The sequence below is a fragment of the Phascolarctos cinereus genome, unplaced genomic scaffold (assembly GCF_003287225.1).
Source record: "Phascolarctos cinereus isolate Bilbo 61053 unplaced genomic scaffold, phaCin_HiC Scaffold_4;HRSCAF=312, whole genome shotgun sequence".
In the NCBI taxonomy this organism is placed as follows: Eukaryota; Metazoa; Chordata; class Mammalia; order Diprotodontia; family Phascolarctidae; genus Phascolarctos; species Phascolarctos cinereus.
Window position 1 is genome coordinate 294,581,790 of NW_027555847.1, and position 16,672 is coordinate 294,598,461.

General features: G+C 39.7%; 1 protein-coding gene across 3 annotated transcripts in view; it reads left to right on the forward strand.

The window, feature by feature from the left end:
• Positions 1-16,672, forward strand: part of KIAA0825 (KIAA0825 ortholog) — a 523,965-nt gene that overhangs the window by 428,186 nt on the left and 79,107 nt on the right. The window lies entirely within an intron of this gene.

Sequence of the window (16,672 nt, forward strand, 5' to 3'; positions counted from 1 at the left end):
TTTTTTGTAATTCAATGTAATTTAATATTTATTATGTGCCTACCATGTGTAAGGTAATTGACAGGCAGTGTCAAGTAATACGTAAGACATCTAAGGCTATGTTTATACATAAAATTAAATGAAGTTCAATGATAGGGAAGGTGCTTCATTCTTTGGGCCTCAGTTCCCTCAACTATAAAATAAGCATGTTGGAATAGATGATTTCTAAGGTACCATCTTGCCTTAACTGTCTTTGACGTCTATAATTATTAGAACAATTTAAGATTAAAAAATATTTTGCCTTAATTATCTGAATTGAGGACTTGAATCTGTGTGAATAATTGTGTAAATCTCCACTTTTACATGTATAGACACAGTATAAGAGAAAAACTCCTTTGAACTCTTCATATTTTTCTCTTATATCAAGATGGATATGTCACAATATTTTTGGTTTTATTGGACTCATTACCAGTTGATACGGAATTTTAAAGTAAAGATAATCATGATAATTAAGGAGTAAATGTGTAAATGAGGACCTAACTGATTCAATTTATTTAATTAACATAGTTTCATGGAAAATTGGCAATTGTAGGATTAAAATATGGATTTTTCATCTAATCTCTTTCTGTATTTTTCAATCTTGATCTAAAACTAATACATTTTTAAAGAAAAGAGATGGTAGATATGAGAATTAAAAACATGAAACAAAAATAGCTTAATACTATACAGGGAATCATAAATTTATGAAGGGGAAGCTCTTTAGAGGTTTCTAGAAGAAGGAAATAAAGAGGTAGAAAATGTCTGCATACTGGGGTGAGACACAATAGAGCTATAATATCCAACATCATTACAAACCTGGCCATATAATGCAAAAGGGGTCTTGGCAGTATCACTGATTAGTGCAGATGTAATCAGATAATCACCTGGTTACCTAGCTTTTTCCTTCTCCCCTACATATCCCTCAGAAGTTGTACGCACCATTTTGATAAATATCTGAGAAAAGAAATTGAAGGGAACAGAAAGAATCCCAAGCTTTCAGAAAAAAAAAAGTCCAAAAGACTCTAAAAGGGAAAAGAAGAAGAGTACACTAGAATAGCAATATCTGAAGCCCTGATTTTAGTCCCACCTCTAAAACTAATTGGCTTTTTGCCTGGGGGCAAATTATTTTCCCTCTTCAGGCCTCAGTTTTCTCATCTGTAAAATGGAAGAGTTGAACTAGATTATCTCTAAAGTCCCTTCCAATTCCAGTATCATATAGTTCTCTAAATCCTCTCTAGCTTTGCTTCATCACAGCTCTTCTTCTCCATTTCTGCTGTCACTAATCCAGATCATCTTCATTATCAAATCTTAATTACTATGACATCCTCTAATCTTCTGCCTAACTAGTTTTCCTTGACCCTCAGTTTCAGTTAAATTCAACAAAAAATTTTAAGTACCTACTGTGTGCAAACCTATGTTTTAGTTGAGATGCTAAGGGAGATAAAAAGTTTTGATGAGACATGATACCTGTCTTCGTAGAGCTTACAGTTCCATTGGAGGATGTGACATTTCCATTTGTGTGGTTATAGATCTCTTCCAGGAAGCTCTGAGGTGTTCCAGGGCTTAATATAATCAGCACTATATTTGCAAATAGGAGCATCTAGAGGAGCTCACTGGCCATGGAGATTTCCTCTTTAGCGGGAACTGTGCACTGCATTTCTTCCATCACCTTTGGTGAGCATACACTTTTCACCTCCATCAAAGGCATACATTTTTTCCATAGTATGCCTCATTTAATGTTTATGATCAGAGAGTCATTGGATAAGGTTATTTCTCTCATGTCTTTCAGGAAATTAAAATTATTTTTGATGTAAGGAAAAGAGACACTTTGTTAGAAGGGAACCCTTAAGATAGCACTTTGTTCTACTGAGTGAAATACTCCATAACCATCAAACAATAAGTACAATAGGATCTTATATTTTTTACACCTTTCAGGTAGTCGCATGATGGTGAATGTCATCCATTATATAATATTGTGAAAGCTCATCTGTTCTATATTAATACTCTCATCAAGGTTGACCTCAATGCATATGAAGATTATTCTCATAAAACTTTTGTATTGATAGGAAAGTAAACGTATAAATTAATAGTTATTGATTTTTTCTCAGTCACCTTTTTGGAGTCTTAATAAGGTCCAAGATTTTTTTTTTCATACCTTTGATATCTTTCCTTCCTTCATTCATCTAAAGAATTGGTTTCTCTGTGCCCTCACTATTTTGCTGCCTCTGGCAGGATTTCCTTCAGGTGCACCTGTTCTAATCCATCTGCTTTTCCTAACTTACCTCTCTTGTATTCATTCGTTCCCTTTTCTCCATTCACACAGTCACCACCCTAGTTCTACCTTCTGTGATGCTAGAATCCAAATATGATAGTTTTGCAGCCTTTAATAATGAAATCAGTTTGCTTTTTTTAAAAATCTTTTCAGATCTTTTTTATTCTGTTTCCATTTTAAATAGTTTGACCACACAAGAAAGACCACATGGATAAAGAGTGTTGATTGATTAAATCAACAAACATTTAATAAGCATTTCCTGTGTGCCAGGGTCTGGGCTACTTTCAGGAGACATGAAGACAAAAGCAAAACAGTTCCTGTACTCGAGGAGTGAAGGGATAAAAATGAGGAAGACAACATGTATGTATATATTGTTGAGTCATTTTCAGTCCTGCCTGACTCTTTGTGACCCTATTTGGGGTTTTCTTGGCAAAGATACTACTATTTCCTTCTCCAGATCATTTTACAGATGAGGAAACTGAGACAAACAGGGTGAAGTGACTTACACAGGTTCACACAGCTAGTAAGTGCCTGAGGCCAGATTTGAATTTAGGAAGATGAGTTTTCCTGACTCCAGGCCCAGCACTCTATCCACTGTGTCACCTAGCTGCCCTGTATATATATTATGATGCATATACAAAACAAGGCAGATAAAAGATAATGTTTGGGGGGAAGGTATGAGGAGGTGGGGGAGTGGGGTGGGAAGAGAGATCAGGAAAGGCCTCAGCCAGAAAGTGGTATTTGAGCAAAGTCTTGAAGAAAACTGGGAAGTCTAAGAAGTGAAAGTGAGGAAGGAGAGTTTTCTAGGCATGGGGAACAGTTGTCAGTGCCAAGGCCCAGAGATGGGAATTGGAGTGCTGTACCTAAGAACAGCAAAAAATGCTAAAAAGGGGAATAATGTTTAATAAGGCTGGAAAAATGGGGTGGAAACCCAGTTGTGGAGAGCTTTAAATGTCAAACAAAGGAGTTAAATTTTATTATAGAAGTCATAGAAGTCACTGGAGTTTATTGAGTAGGGGGAGAGGATGACATGATCTGACTGGTGCTTTAGGAAAATCATATTGGCAGCAGGATGTAGGATGGATTGAAGTAGGGAGAGACTTGAGTCAAGGAGACTAATTGAAAGGTTATTGTAATAGTCTAGATGAGAGGTGAAGAGGGCCTGAGCTAGGGTTGTGCCTGAGTTAGTGGAGAGAAGGGGGCAGATGGGGGAGATGTTGTAAGGGTAAACACAAGATTTGGCAACTGGCTGTGTGGGCTGAGAACCCACGTGACTAAATGGACGATGGTCAGAAGAACAGAAATGAAAGAGTTCAGAAGAGTGGTAGGCTTGTGGATAAAGATAACAAGAGTTTTGGGGCATGTTAATATTGCTATGCCTATGTGACATCCAGTTTAATAGGCAGTTGGTGATACAGGGCTGGAGCTCAGGGGAAAGATTAAGGCTGAATATATAGCTCTGGAGGTCATCTGCATAGAGGTGATAATTAAATCCATGGAAGCAGTTGATGTTACCAAGGAAGAGTGCAGAGAGAAGAGTGCATAGGACTAGAACAGAATCTTGGGGGTGCATCCCCCGTTAGTAGGGGGGACATGAATGATGGCCCAACAAAGGATCCTGAGAGCTAGCATTCAAACAGGAAGGAGGCAAACCAAGAGACAGCAGTGTTTCTAAAACCTGAAGAGGAGACAATGTCTAAGAGGAAAATAGGATCAGTACTGCCAAATGCTTCAGAGAGACCAAAAAGAATAAGAGAAATGGCTATTATAGATGGCAATTGAGAAACCATTGATAACTTCAGAGAAGACAGTTATCAAGATCTTGGTGGGCAAGAAGGCCAAGGAGGGGACATCCGGTCATGAAGCACCAAGGTCACTTTAATGGCCATGTTTGGACAATTGCTTGAGCAGCCATAGCCTGACACGGCACCTGGGACCTGAACAGGAGGAAATCAGTTCAGTGTGGGGTGGAGTGGAAGGAAGGTTCAGAGTTTCTCTGACCTAGCAAGAACATCACTTCCATACAGGCTGCTGCCACTGGGATTTAGGACAACTATATGAGGATGAGGTAGACACTGGGGAGCTGAGCTCAGCTTTTATCATGTCCTCGAATGTGTATTTGACTGTGTCCCTCAATGGTTATAGAGTTGGTGCCCACTTTTGCCCGAATCTGACATCTTAGGCACCCAGAGGCCTAATTCAGGAAAACATCGGCTTTAGGATTAGAGCCAGGAGGGACCTTAGACATCTTCTAGTTGAACTCCCTTGTTTTATAAATGAGGACCTGAGGTCCCAAAGGGTGAAGTAACTAAGTCAACATGACATAATTAGTAAATGTCAGAACCTGAAATTGAGTTCTCAGACTCCAAATCCATTTAGCCTCATTTTCCTCATTTACAAGTAGGGACAATGATAGATTTTTATTCATGCCTTATAAGATTGTTCTCCCAAGTGAATTACTACATGTAAAAGTGTTTTTTATCCACCTTAAAGCACTACATAAATTTCAGCTAGTGGAGTAGTAATACTATTTTTTTTATTATTATTACTAATAACAGTAGACAATGGCTCTGTTCTTGTGTGAGATCAAGCTGAAATCTGCAGGTGCCACATTGTAGAGGAGATGGAAGATCAAGCAGAGGAGTTTGAATTTCACTTTATAAGCCACAAGGAACCAAACTAAAGTTTTTTTTGAATAGAGGAAGGGAATGGCCAGAATCTTACTTATGCATAAGGGACAATAATATATGGCAATAGTAGGAAAGATGGATTGGAAGGAGGGAGAAAGTGGAAGCAAGAAGACTTGTTAGGATACTGTTGCAGTAACCCAACTGATTGGTAATGAGGACCTCCCTGGTGACAGTGGCTAAAGAAACAGGAAGATAGACAAGACATTTCAGAGGCAAGATTTATAGGCCTTGGTAACCGATTGAAAGGTGGCCAGGGAAGAAGCATCAGTAGTAACATCAAGTTTCCAAAGGTGAAAGATTAGAGGTGAGTGATGCTATCCCAGAAGAGGGAGATTTGGAAACTCATACTAATCTTAGCCTTAGACAGGTTAAGTTTGGGATTAGTACTCAAAGCACCTAGTTAGTGTCATTTTAAGATCCCAAAATCTAGAACAGGTAGGAATCTTAGAGGTTATCTAGTCTAGCCTCCTCATTCTACAGATAGGGAAACCAAGGCCTAGTGAAGTGAAATGACTTGCTTAAGTTCACAAACATAATTAGCAGAGATGAGATTCATAGGATCGTAGATTTAGAGCTGGAAAGGACTACCCATCAAGTCCAAGCCCTTTATTATTTTTTACAGGTAAGGAAGAGGAGGACCAGAGAGCTTGTGACTTTCCCAGAGTGCCTGAGGCAGGTTTCAAGCCCAACTCATCTGATTCCATCTACATTATCTTTTATAGTGGATAAGAGGCATAAGTCTCTTCCCTTAGGTCTCCTCCCACTCCAAACAAGTTACATTTCTCATTCACAAACTTACTATTTTAGTGTAATGTTAAATTTTTCTTATTTTTCCTCCATTCACCTCAAGTCTAATTCTCATTGTTCTTTTCAGTCATCTCAAGAATCCCTTTTCTTCATTTCTCAAATCATTGACCATTCACTGGACCCTTTTCCTCTTGCCAGTATTCTCCTCTATCTCTTTCCCTTCATCTATTTGAAGTGTCACTGCCAAAATCATCTTCCTGCTTTTTTCAGACCATTTAGCTTTCTTAACTCCATTAGTTTTGACTGTCCTCTTGCAGCGAATGCATATTTCTTTTTCTTCATTCAGGATGAATCTGGGCTTACCTAGTCTTGGTTCTCATTGTTACCTCCTCCTTTTTTTTTTTTTTTGGTTTGTTTGTTTTTCATTTCCTTCATGGTAACTCAGCTTTGCCTTGATCTACTCCCTCTGCCCTTGTCTCCTAACTTCCTGTGTTCTAGAAAAGAGCATCTTGATTGAGGCATCACCTCATAACTATAGTGGTTACCTTCCAATGAAGAGTTCCCCAAGGAGAAAAATTTCCAAAGCTATTTCATGTAATGTTAACCTTCTGATGTCGGTACAGCCTTCTTGTACAATATTGTGAGAATGACTTAAATTGTTTCTTCTTCTTAAGCTTCAGCTTTGGAAATTTTAAAGAACTAAGTAAGTGTGTTGTTACCTATTATCTCTACATATTTGTGGACTAGGCAGCCCAAAGTGGTATGATTTTAGGGTTAAAAACTCTCCAATGTGCCAGTGTTTGAAATCTCTAACATCATCACCATTCCATGTCGCTAAAGCCTTATGTCTCCAGAAGACCCCTGTTCAGCTGCAGAATATTACTTGAGAGAAATCTTAAGCCATTAGTAATGATTAGAACATTAGCTGAGACTGGTATATTAGCAAAGTATGAGACCCTAAAGTAATGAGAAACAAAATGACGTTTTGATTAAGGGGAAGAAGAAAGAAAAAGCCCAGAACTAGTCAAAGAGCAAAAGCTCATGAGGTTCCTACAGTGGAGTGTTCTGGGCAACCAAAGAACGACATAAAAAGGAAGAAGGAAAGAAGCAATTAAGAGCCTACTATGTGCCAGGCCATAGGCTAAGCACTTTACAAATATCTCATTTTGTCCTCACAAGAAGCCAGGAGGTAGGTGCAATTAATATCTCCTTTTTATAGTTGAGGAAACTGAAACAAATAATCAGTCAATAACATTTATCAGGCCCCTACTATGCACCAGACATTGTTGCTAGGTGTAGGGGATACAAAAAGAGGTAAAAGACAATGTTTGCCCTCAAGAAGCTTACAATCTAATGGGAGAGACAACATGCAAACAAATATATACAAAGCAAGCTATATACAGGATAAATAGGAGATAATTAGTATATAGAAGACAGTGGAATTAAAAGGGGTTCAGGGAGACTTCCTGTAGAAGATAGGATTTCAGTTGGGATTTCAAGGAAGCCAGGGAGGTCAGTAGTAGAAACAGAGGAGTTAGAGAATTCCAGGCATGGGGGAAAGCCAAAGAAAATGCCCAGAGTTGAGAGATGGAGTCTCTTATTCATCGAACAGTCAGGAGGCCAGTGTCACTAGATTGAAGACTACATGTTAGAGAGAAAGATATAAGAAGACTGGACAGGAAGGAGGGGGCTAAGTTAAAAAGAGCTTTGAATGCCAAATAGAACATTTTGTATTTGATCCTGGAGGCAATAGCAAGCGCTTCAGTGGCTAAAAGGAGGATGGGTTGGCGTGAGGAGAGAGTCAAGGTAGGCAGACCCATCAGCAGGGTGTTGCAATAGGCCAGGTGTGAAATGATGAGGGCCTGTATCAGAGTGGCAATAGTGTCAAAAGAGAGAAGGAAGAATATTCGGAGATGTTGCGAAGGTGAAATTGACAGGCATATGAGATATGAGAAATAGTGAGAAACCCAGAATGACTCATAAGTTGTGATTCTGAGAGACTATGAAGATGGTGTTGCCCTCTATAGGGAAAGGTGGAGAGGGTTTAGGGGGAAAGATAATGAATTCCATTTTGAACATGTTAAGTTTACTGTGTCTGAAGTTTAATATGAGTTAAAGATTTCTGAAAGGCAGTTAGAGATGTAAGATTGGAAGTCAGCAAAGAGATGGGGACAGGTTAAGTGAATTTAAGACTCATCAGCATAAAGACTGTAATTAAATCCTTGGGAGCTGATGAGAATGAAGCAGTATAGAGGGAGCAGAGAAAAGAGCCCAGGACAGAGCTCTGAGGGACACCTGCAATTGAAGGCGTGATCTGGAAGAGGAAGCAGAGAGGAGTGGCCTGGTAGGCAGGAGGAGAGCCAGGAGAGAACATCAAGGAAGAGACAGTGATCAATAGTGTCAAAGGCTACTCCCTCCTTGGATTTGGCAACTAAGGGATCACTAGTACCTTTGGAGAAAGAAGTTTCTGTGGAATGATAAAGCCAAAGGCCATATTGTAAGGGGTTAAGAAGTTAAGAAAATACGAGGCAAAGAGAGATAGTGGAGGCATCTTTTGTAGACAGCCTTTTTGAGCAGTTTAGCTACAAACTGCAGATATAAGATAATTGTTAGAAGAAGCAAGTGAGAGTTTTTTTCAGGATGGCAGAGACATGGGCATGTCTGTTAGCAGTAGGGGATGAGCCAGTGAACAGGAAGAGATTGAAAGTAAGTGAAAGAGTACGGATGATAGAGGGGATAATCTGTTGGAGAAGACAGGATTATGGAGAATCACTTAAAAAAATAGAGGGGTTAGCCTCAGTAAGAAGTAAGGCCACTTTATCAAGTGAGATAGAGGTGAAGGAGAAGATAGCTGCAGAAGGCATCTGAGTGATAGATGAAGAAAAGGAGAGAAGGAGGTGTTCACAGTGAATTTCCTAAATTTTTTCTGTAAAATATGAGGCAAGGTTCTCAGCTGAGAAGGTGGGGAAAGAGGGAACAATCGGAGGTTTGAAGAGGGATGAATAAGTTTGAAGGAGACGATATGGAGAGTGGGATGGTGCGTTTAGGGAGGTATAGTAGGATTGCCTGGCAGCAGTAAGGGCCCAGTTGAGATTGTGTAACATACGTTTGTAATGGACTCTGTCAGAATGGTAGCATGATTTTCTCCAACTTTTTACAGCAGCACACATGTGTGAACAAATGTAGCAAATGGTGGAAGTGATCCAAGGCTGAGGCTTGGCTAGGCATTATCAGTGATATGATAAGGGGCCTAGAGATTCAAGAGAGGACACTACAGAGTTGATTTGCTTCATGAAGAGATCAAGATGAGAAGAGGAGAGAATGGCTAGTTCAGGGGAGATGGCCTAGGGGAAAGTTGAAGGGTCAAAAGATTAGAGGTTACAGTGTCAACAAGAATAGGGTTTTGTAAAGGGAGGCAGAGATAGGGATGAAAAGCTAATAAATTATGGTTGGATGAGGGAAATTCTTGCTGGAATTCTTGAACATAGAGGTGAAAGATATTTGTAAGTGAGATCAGTATAAGTAAGATCAGAGGTATGACCATCTTTGTGTTTGGCTAAAGTGGGGTGGGGAAGTAACTCATGGGAGGTACAGAGGTTAAGTAATTGAGTGGTTAAGGTGTTTGATGGAAAATCAATATTTATTTTGAAGGCAGGAGTTGGAGAGAAAAGAAAAAATTATGAGCTCTGTACCCAGCTCATTGAGGAAGGAAAGGGAATGACCTGGGGTCTACAGATAACAGCTACCAGGATTTTGATTGGGTGGTAGACATGAACAGCATTGACATCAAAGGAAGAGACATCAAAGGGAGAGTGGTGAAAGTAGAGGGAGAACCTGGTAGTGGCAGTGGTGAGAAATCAGTAGTCCAATTCTCCCACCTTAACCAGTGAGACTAGGAGAATAAGTACTGGAAAGGGTGGCCAAGGGCTGGGGTGGGGGTATGGAGCCAGGGTTCAGTAACAGCTACTAGATGGAAGGAGTAAGAAAAGAAAAGTTTTAAGACAAAGGGAAGTTTGTTTACCTATGGAACAGGCATTCCAGAGGACACAGTGGAAGGGCTGGGTGGTATTTGGACAAAACTTTGGGGTGAAAGGGTTGAGGGGGATGAGAATGAGGAACTGAGTGATGGAAAATGAGGTTTGGATGATGATATGATCTATAGGAGTTCAGAGACACTGAAACATGAAGGATAGGACTAGATGTGAGAGTGTTCATCAGTGAATGAAGGGTGCCACTCCTCTTCCCAGCAGAGGCTGGAAATCAGACTGGAGGCAAGAACAATATTAGATGGGAGCACACAGTCAAGTAACTTGCCCAGGGTTACAGAGCTAATGTCTCAGGCAAGACTTGAACTCAAGTCTTCCCCATTCCTGGCCTAGCACTCTATCCACTGTGCCACCTAGCTGCCTCTAAGTATTTAGGGAGGTAGAGGAAAAGTGATAAAAGATGATAAGAAGTATCATTAAAAAGGTTCATTACTGCTTTAGACTTAACAATCTTCTTTAGGCCAATCCCTTCATTTTATAAATGAGGAAATTCAGGCCCAGAGAATCAAAGTACTTGCCTTTAGTCACACACTGATAGTAGTAAGAAACATGTAGGATTCAAATTCAGGTCCTGTAATTACAAATAAAAAATTTTCCCTCTAAACCACATGGCCTGTCTTTGCTTAGAAATGTCACAAGCCTCCAAATTGACCTAAGTTTTATCTAAAGCTAGCCCTTTGAAGACAATACTAATAGAATAATTCATTTTAGAAGATTCTCTTTGTCCTTTTATTTGTGAATGCTATTGTTCCTTTCCTAATTAAAATTAAAATCACTCTAGTCACCTCAGAATATTTATGAAAGCTACAACTACAAGAAATCATGGACCTGGTGCCACATAAGGTTAACCATTAAAACATATTCCCAGCTCTTAGTCTAGGAACTTACAGGCTGAGACAGACATTAGTGATATGGAAAGGAATATAAATGAGCATTTATATATTTTATATAGATATAGATATAGATATAGATATAGATATAGATATAGATATAGATATAGATATAGATATAGATATGAAGATCCATTATTTCAACAGCAGAGCGATGCCCGGAACCAATGTAGATCCAAACCCTATTACGTTTTGGTGAGTTACTGCGCTCCCTCCCAAAAACAAAAAATCATCAGCTGATGGCCAGTTTTCTTGTTATAAACCTTTCAGAACTTGGATACGTGTATTCAGGAATGAATGAACAGATAAGAATCATTTATCAAGCACTTACTATATGCTAGGCATGCAGACAGACCCAGACCCAGGCCCAGTGACAGACCCAGCTTTTCCACATTGGTTGGATCTATCAGAGCTTGTGTTTTGCTGACCATTGTCAAAAATCCACAATCATGGGGCAGGTAGGTGGCACAGTGGATAGAGCACCAGCCCTGGAGTCAAGAGGACCTGAGTTCAAATCCGGCCTCAGACACTTGACATTAGCTGTGTGACTCTGGGCAAGTCACTTAACCCCTTTGCCTCGCCCCAAAAAAATCCACAGTCATCTCCATAACACAATGAAGCATCAAAGGAAGATGGCAGTCAAGGCTAAATTAGTCTACGGATTATAATCCTCATTAGTCAGGCTTTTTTTTTAAACATGGCATCATTGAATGATAAAATGCAAGCTGGCATAGGCAGCCCTGATGAAGCTGATTGAGAAATTTGCCTCCATGTCAGGAATACCTGGTCTTGTCTCTGATGCATCCTGTCTGTGAGACCCTAAAATAATTTATATAGTATCTTGGGGATGTAATCAACTGTCTTGGACTCTGTTTTTCAGAACAAATGTTGATCTGCATTGATGGAGGAAATTCCCTCCCTGGGAATCCCATGTACCAATGAAATCAAAGGTCCAGTTTAAAAATGAAAAGATTGCCCTAAATTAGTCAGAGTGGTTACATTTCATTATATTATAAGGTCTTTAGGGGCTTTTCTATATCTATCTTGTAGTTCTGGACACACTCGAGGAATTTAATAAATGCTTGTTGAAATTTAATTCATTTCTGAATTAAATGAGTTTCTGAATTTCTAAATCTTCTTTAGCAATTAGGAGATAGCTCAGTTTCTTTGTATATAGGTCTGTCTTTCCTGAGTGCCATAAGGGAACTAAAGTTATTAAAAGAAGAAACTGAGTCACATGATTTCATCACCATATCATTTTTACCATTACATACAAAACCTAAATTCTGAATAGATGTCCTGTGAGTAATCAACTCTACATTTTATTCTTATTCTCTGAGGTAGCTTTAATGCATTTACCCTTTTCAATTCTGATTGAAAGTATGGGTTTTATAAATTAGTAAGCAGGGAATAAGCATTTATATAAGTGCCTACTATGTGCCCAGCACTGTGCTAAGTGCCTTACAAATATTACATATAAATAAAATATTATTTCTACAAGTAGGCTATTTATGATTTTTTAAAAATCCTACCTCCATGCCCTATACAATGACTGCAATTTAAGGGAGAAAATCTTGGGTTCAGATTATCTCTGAGTTTCACCTCACTTCTAGGCAAAATTCTAAAATAGGGGTCAGTAAACTGTAGCCCAAGAGCCAAATCCAGCTGGCTGCCTGTTTATTATGGCCCATGAGCTAAGAATGGTTTTTATATTTTAAGTCTAATAAAACTTTATTTTAAAATGTAAAAGCCATTTTAGCTTACTAGCCATACAAAAACTGACAACCTGACGGATTTGGCTCATGGGCCATAGTTTGCCAATCCCTTTTCTAGACCATATTAATGGGATGGTTAGTTAACCTCTAGAAAAAGAAGAGCTAATCACAAAGAGGTAGGCTGACTTCATCAGTGCCTAGCATTAGTGCCAGACACTTAATAAATGCTTATTCAATTGCTAAATCAAATTCACCGAGATTGAGTCATGCCAGATTAACCACATTTCCTTTTTTTGACAGGGCTCCTAGATTGGTGAACCAGGGGAATGCCTTAGACATAATATACTTATATTTCAGCAAAGCATTTAACTGTGTCTCTCATTTTCTTCTTGTGGACAAGATGGAGAAATGTAAGCTTCATGACCAGTTGAGTAGCAGAAAGCAAATGGTAGCCATTAATGGTTCTATATCAACTTAATGAGCTTAGAGTACACTAAAATCTCCAGGTGGACTACTTTCTAACCAAGCTTATTCTGCATCAGTATTGCAACCCAAAAAACCTAATTTATAATTGTCTAAAACGAAGACAGTGATATTCCTACCATAAATGTCAGAGGACCTTGTATTTTATCCTAGAGGTAATAAGGAGACATAGGAGTTTCTTAATCAGGGGAGTGCTTTAACAATATCAGTTTAGTGGCTATGTGAATGACAGAATGGAAAGGAGAGAGATTAGAGGCTGGGATACCAGTTAGGATGCTAATGCAATGGTCTAAGCAAGTGATGAAGAGGGACTGAAATAAGGTTGTGGTTATGTGAGTGAAGAACAGTTTGAAAGATGGTGAGGTAGAATCAACAACATTTGCAACTAATTAGATATAGAAGATGAGGGAGAGTGAGGAATTGATGACTCAGATTATGAACCTGGGTGACAACAGAAAAAGAAAAATTAGGATGAGAAGGGCATTAGGGACTGGAGTAAGATAATGCCTTCTCTTTTGGCCATATTGAATTTAAAGAACCTATGAGACATTCAGAAAGACATGTCCAACAGGCAGAATTAAGTGATGTGAGATTAGAGATTGGGATAAAGATGAGGGCCACATATGTAGATCTGAGAAATATCTAAGCAGAACTATTCATTGAACCCAAAGGAGATAATGAAATAACTGAGAGAGAAAATATATGTAGAGAAGAAGAAAGGCCAGAACAGAGACTTTATGTGTCAGGATGTGGGTGATGCCCCAACAAAGATGCCTGAAGAACAGTCAGTCAGTTAGGAAAAGAACTAGGAGACAGTAGTGCCACAAAAACACCAGGGAAAAGAGAATATGGAGGAGAGGGCAGTCACAAATCTCAGAAGTCAAAGGGGTCAAGAAGTTGAGAAAAGCCATTATATTAGGATTCAAGACATCATTGGTAACTTTGAAAAGAGAAATTTCAGTTGAGTAATGGATTGGAAGACAAACTGCCAGGGGATGAGGAGTGAATGGGAGGTGAGAAGTAAACACAATGGATGTAAATGATTTTTTTCTGGAAGTTTGACTGTAAAAGGAAGAAACAATGAAAGAACATAATTTGAAGGGATGGCAGGGTCAATTACTCCCGTAGTACACCTAACATTCCACCTATATACCTTTTTACTGACCATGATCCATGCCTGTAATGCACTCATTCTTCACTTTGGCCTCATCAAAATTAATATCTCTCTCTGTCTCCCTGTGTCTCCCTGTGTCTCCCTGTGTCTCTCTGTCTCTCTCTGTCTCTCTCGTCTCTCTCTATCTCTGTCTCACTCTCCCTCTGTCTGTCTCTCTCTCTCTGCCCCAAGATGTGGCTCAAGTACCAGATTTTACACAAGCTTTTCCTGATGCCCCCAACTTCTAATGTCCTCCCTCTCAAACTACCTTCCATTTTAGCTGCATTATATTTATTTATGCTTATTCTTTTTGTATTCTAAATATATTTATGTATGTACCTGTCTCTTCCATTAAAATGCAAGCCATTTGAAGGTAGGATTTATTTCATTCTTTGGATCTAAAGCAACCTTCCACAGTACTGGTACATAATATGTCTTTAATAAATGCTTACTGATTAATTTATTGGGGAGACCTAATCATGTTTGAAGGCAGCAGAGAAGTAGTCAGTGTTTAAAGAAAGAGGGGAGTTGGGAGGTGAGGATAATTCTTTGACCAGGACAAATTTCTGGAGGATACAAGAGGGGATGGGATCAAAGGCAAAAGTAAGGAGATCGACCTCTTCCTTTGAGGTTGGAGCAAAGGAGGAAAGAATGGAGAGTGATATTGAGATTAGTTAAGCATTTATTAAGTGCCTACTATGTTCCAGCCACTCTTCTAGGTGCCAGGTATACAAATACCAAAAAAAAAAAAAGTTCCTGTCCTCAAGAAACTTACATTCTAACAGGGTGATACAACACATTTTACAAATTGCTGTCCAAGGAAGGGGGTTTTAATCTAGGGCCAGGGGTGGGGAACCTGTGGCCTTGAGGCCACATGTGGCCTTCTAGTCCTCACCAACCTAGGAGCCCTGTCAAAAAAAGGAAATGTGGTTAATCTGGCATGACTCAGCCCTTTGACTGAATCCAAAGTTCACCAAAGATTCCCTTAATGAAAAGATTTGTTCTATAAAACTTGGACTCAGTCAAAAGGCTGTACCCAAGGACCTAGAAGGACACATGTGACCTTGAGGCCGCAGGTTCCCCATCCCTGAATTCTAGGCAGTCCTAGGGATTATTAGGGGAGCCGTTGGACTATCATGCCCTTTTAGGAGCAGTAGTGGCATTGATTTGATTATTGCACCATGAGCAAGAAGTGGAAGATGCTTTCTTATGTTACTAGTATGTTAGTAGTGGCATGAGATGGCAAGTGTCTTGGTGGCGGACTGGGTAGGAGAAGAGAGACTAGTAGGGATGGCCCCCTCTACCCTCCTTCCTACGCCCCAAGCAAAGTGTGAGGCAAAGTCCTCTTCTGGGTGGGGAAGAGATGGGCTGGTTGTGTGGGCAGTTTGAGGAGAGTAAAGGTTTGGAATAAGAGATGTAGGCAGTGCCACAGGGAGCCAATCAGAGAACAGGAGAAGGATGTGAGGACCCAGTCGGCACATTTATTTGACTTCCTAACACAGCATTCAGCTGACCACAAAGAGAAGCAGCAAAGATGGGTGATAGAGGTATGCCCGTGTCCACATCAAGTAGGGCTGGTTATCTGTGAAGCAGAGATTAGAAAGAGAGGAGAGGGAAGTTAAGAGCAGGGCTGATGGGCTAGGAAAACAGAGAGGGATGGAGTGATTAGAGATTACAGTGAGGATAAAGACCAGGGTTGGGAGTGGTAAGGCAAGAAAAAGAAGAATAAGAGGGTACAGTCTGAGAGGAATTTCAGAATTCTGGATCATAGAGGCTGAGCAGTTATGGGAGATAATATCAAGGATGTGACCATCCCTCCTTGTGGTTGAGGGGAGATCAAAGGTACAGATCATCAGAGCTGAAGAGGCTGATGCACCAGGGGGCTGTTTGATTTATATTGAGACCATTAGGAATGAGATCAGAACTTGGATTAAGAGAAAGATTGGGAGTCAAGCGCTTAACTCTTTGAGAAAAGAGACTGACCTGGAAGCCACTGGGTAAGAACAAATGAGCTTAGAGGTTGAGGCATCCCTCAGACAGGAAGCATGGGCTTTGAAAAAAACTGATACAGAAGAGATAGGCACATGCCAATCAGGCTGAAGAACCTCATCGGACCCTAGGCCCAGATGCTACTGCCTCATAAGAGGAGAAAAGCAGGGTTCCCTGAAAAATGGAGGTGTTTCAGGCCAAGACAATGATTAGGAATGGGGAAAGTCTTCCCCCCTCCACCTTGAGTTAAGTTAGCATCAGGAATTTCTGCTCAATAAAGTGCATCTTTATACTTTCAATTCTCTCATAGAGAGCAAGTCTGGGACCCTGGCACTCAGCCTTCAAGAGGAGAAAATCCTTTCTCTTCACTCCCTCCACCCCTATGGGGACCATGAAAAAGAAACCTCAGGTCTTCTATAAGACATGGTGCTAGTTTGTCACACCAACTTATAGCAAATGGCAGCCATGGGAACAAAACAATTTAATTCCTTTTTACTCTGGAAGAGGCATTAGTTATTTAGTTTTTGATACTTATAACACTATCCTGGCTAAAATAATTGATTTAAGGCATTGAACCTTTATCCTGTGCACTAATTCTCTGTTTTTTTTTTATTCTGATAGATAAAAACCTCTTGTCATTGTGATCCAGACAAAGCTATTAACAAAGAA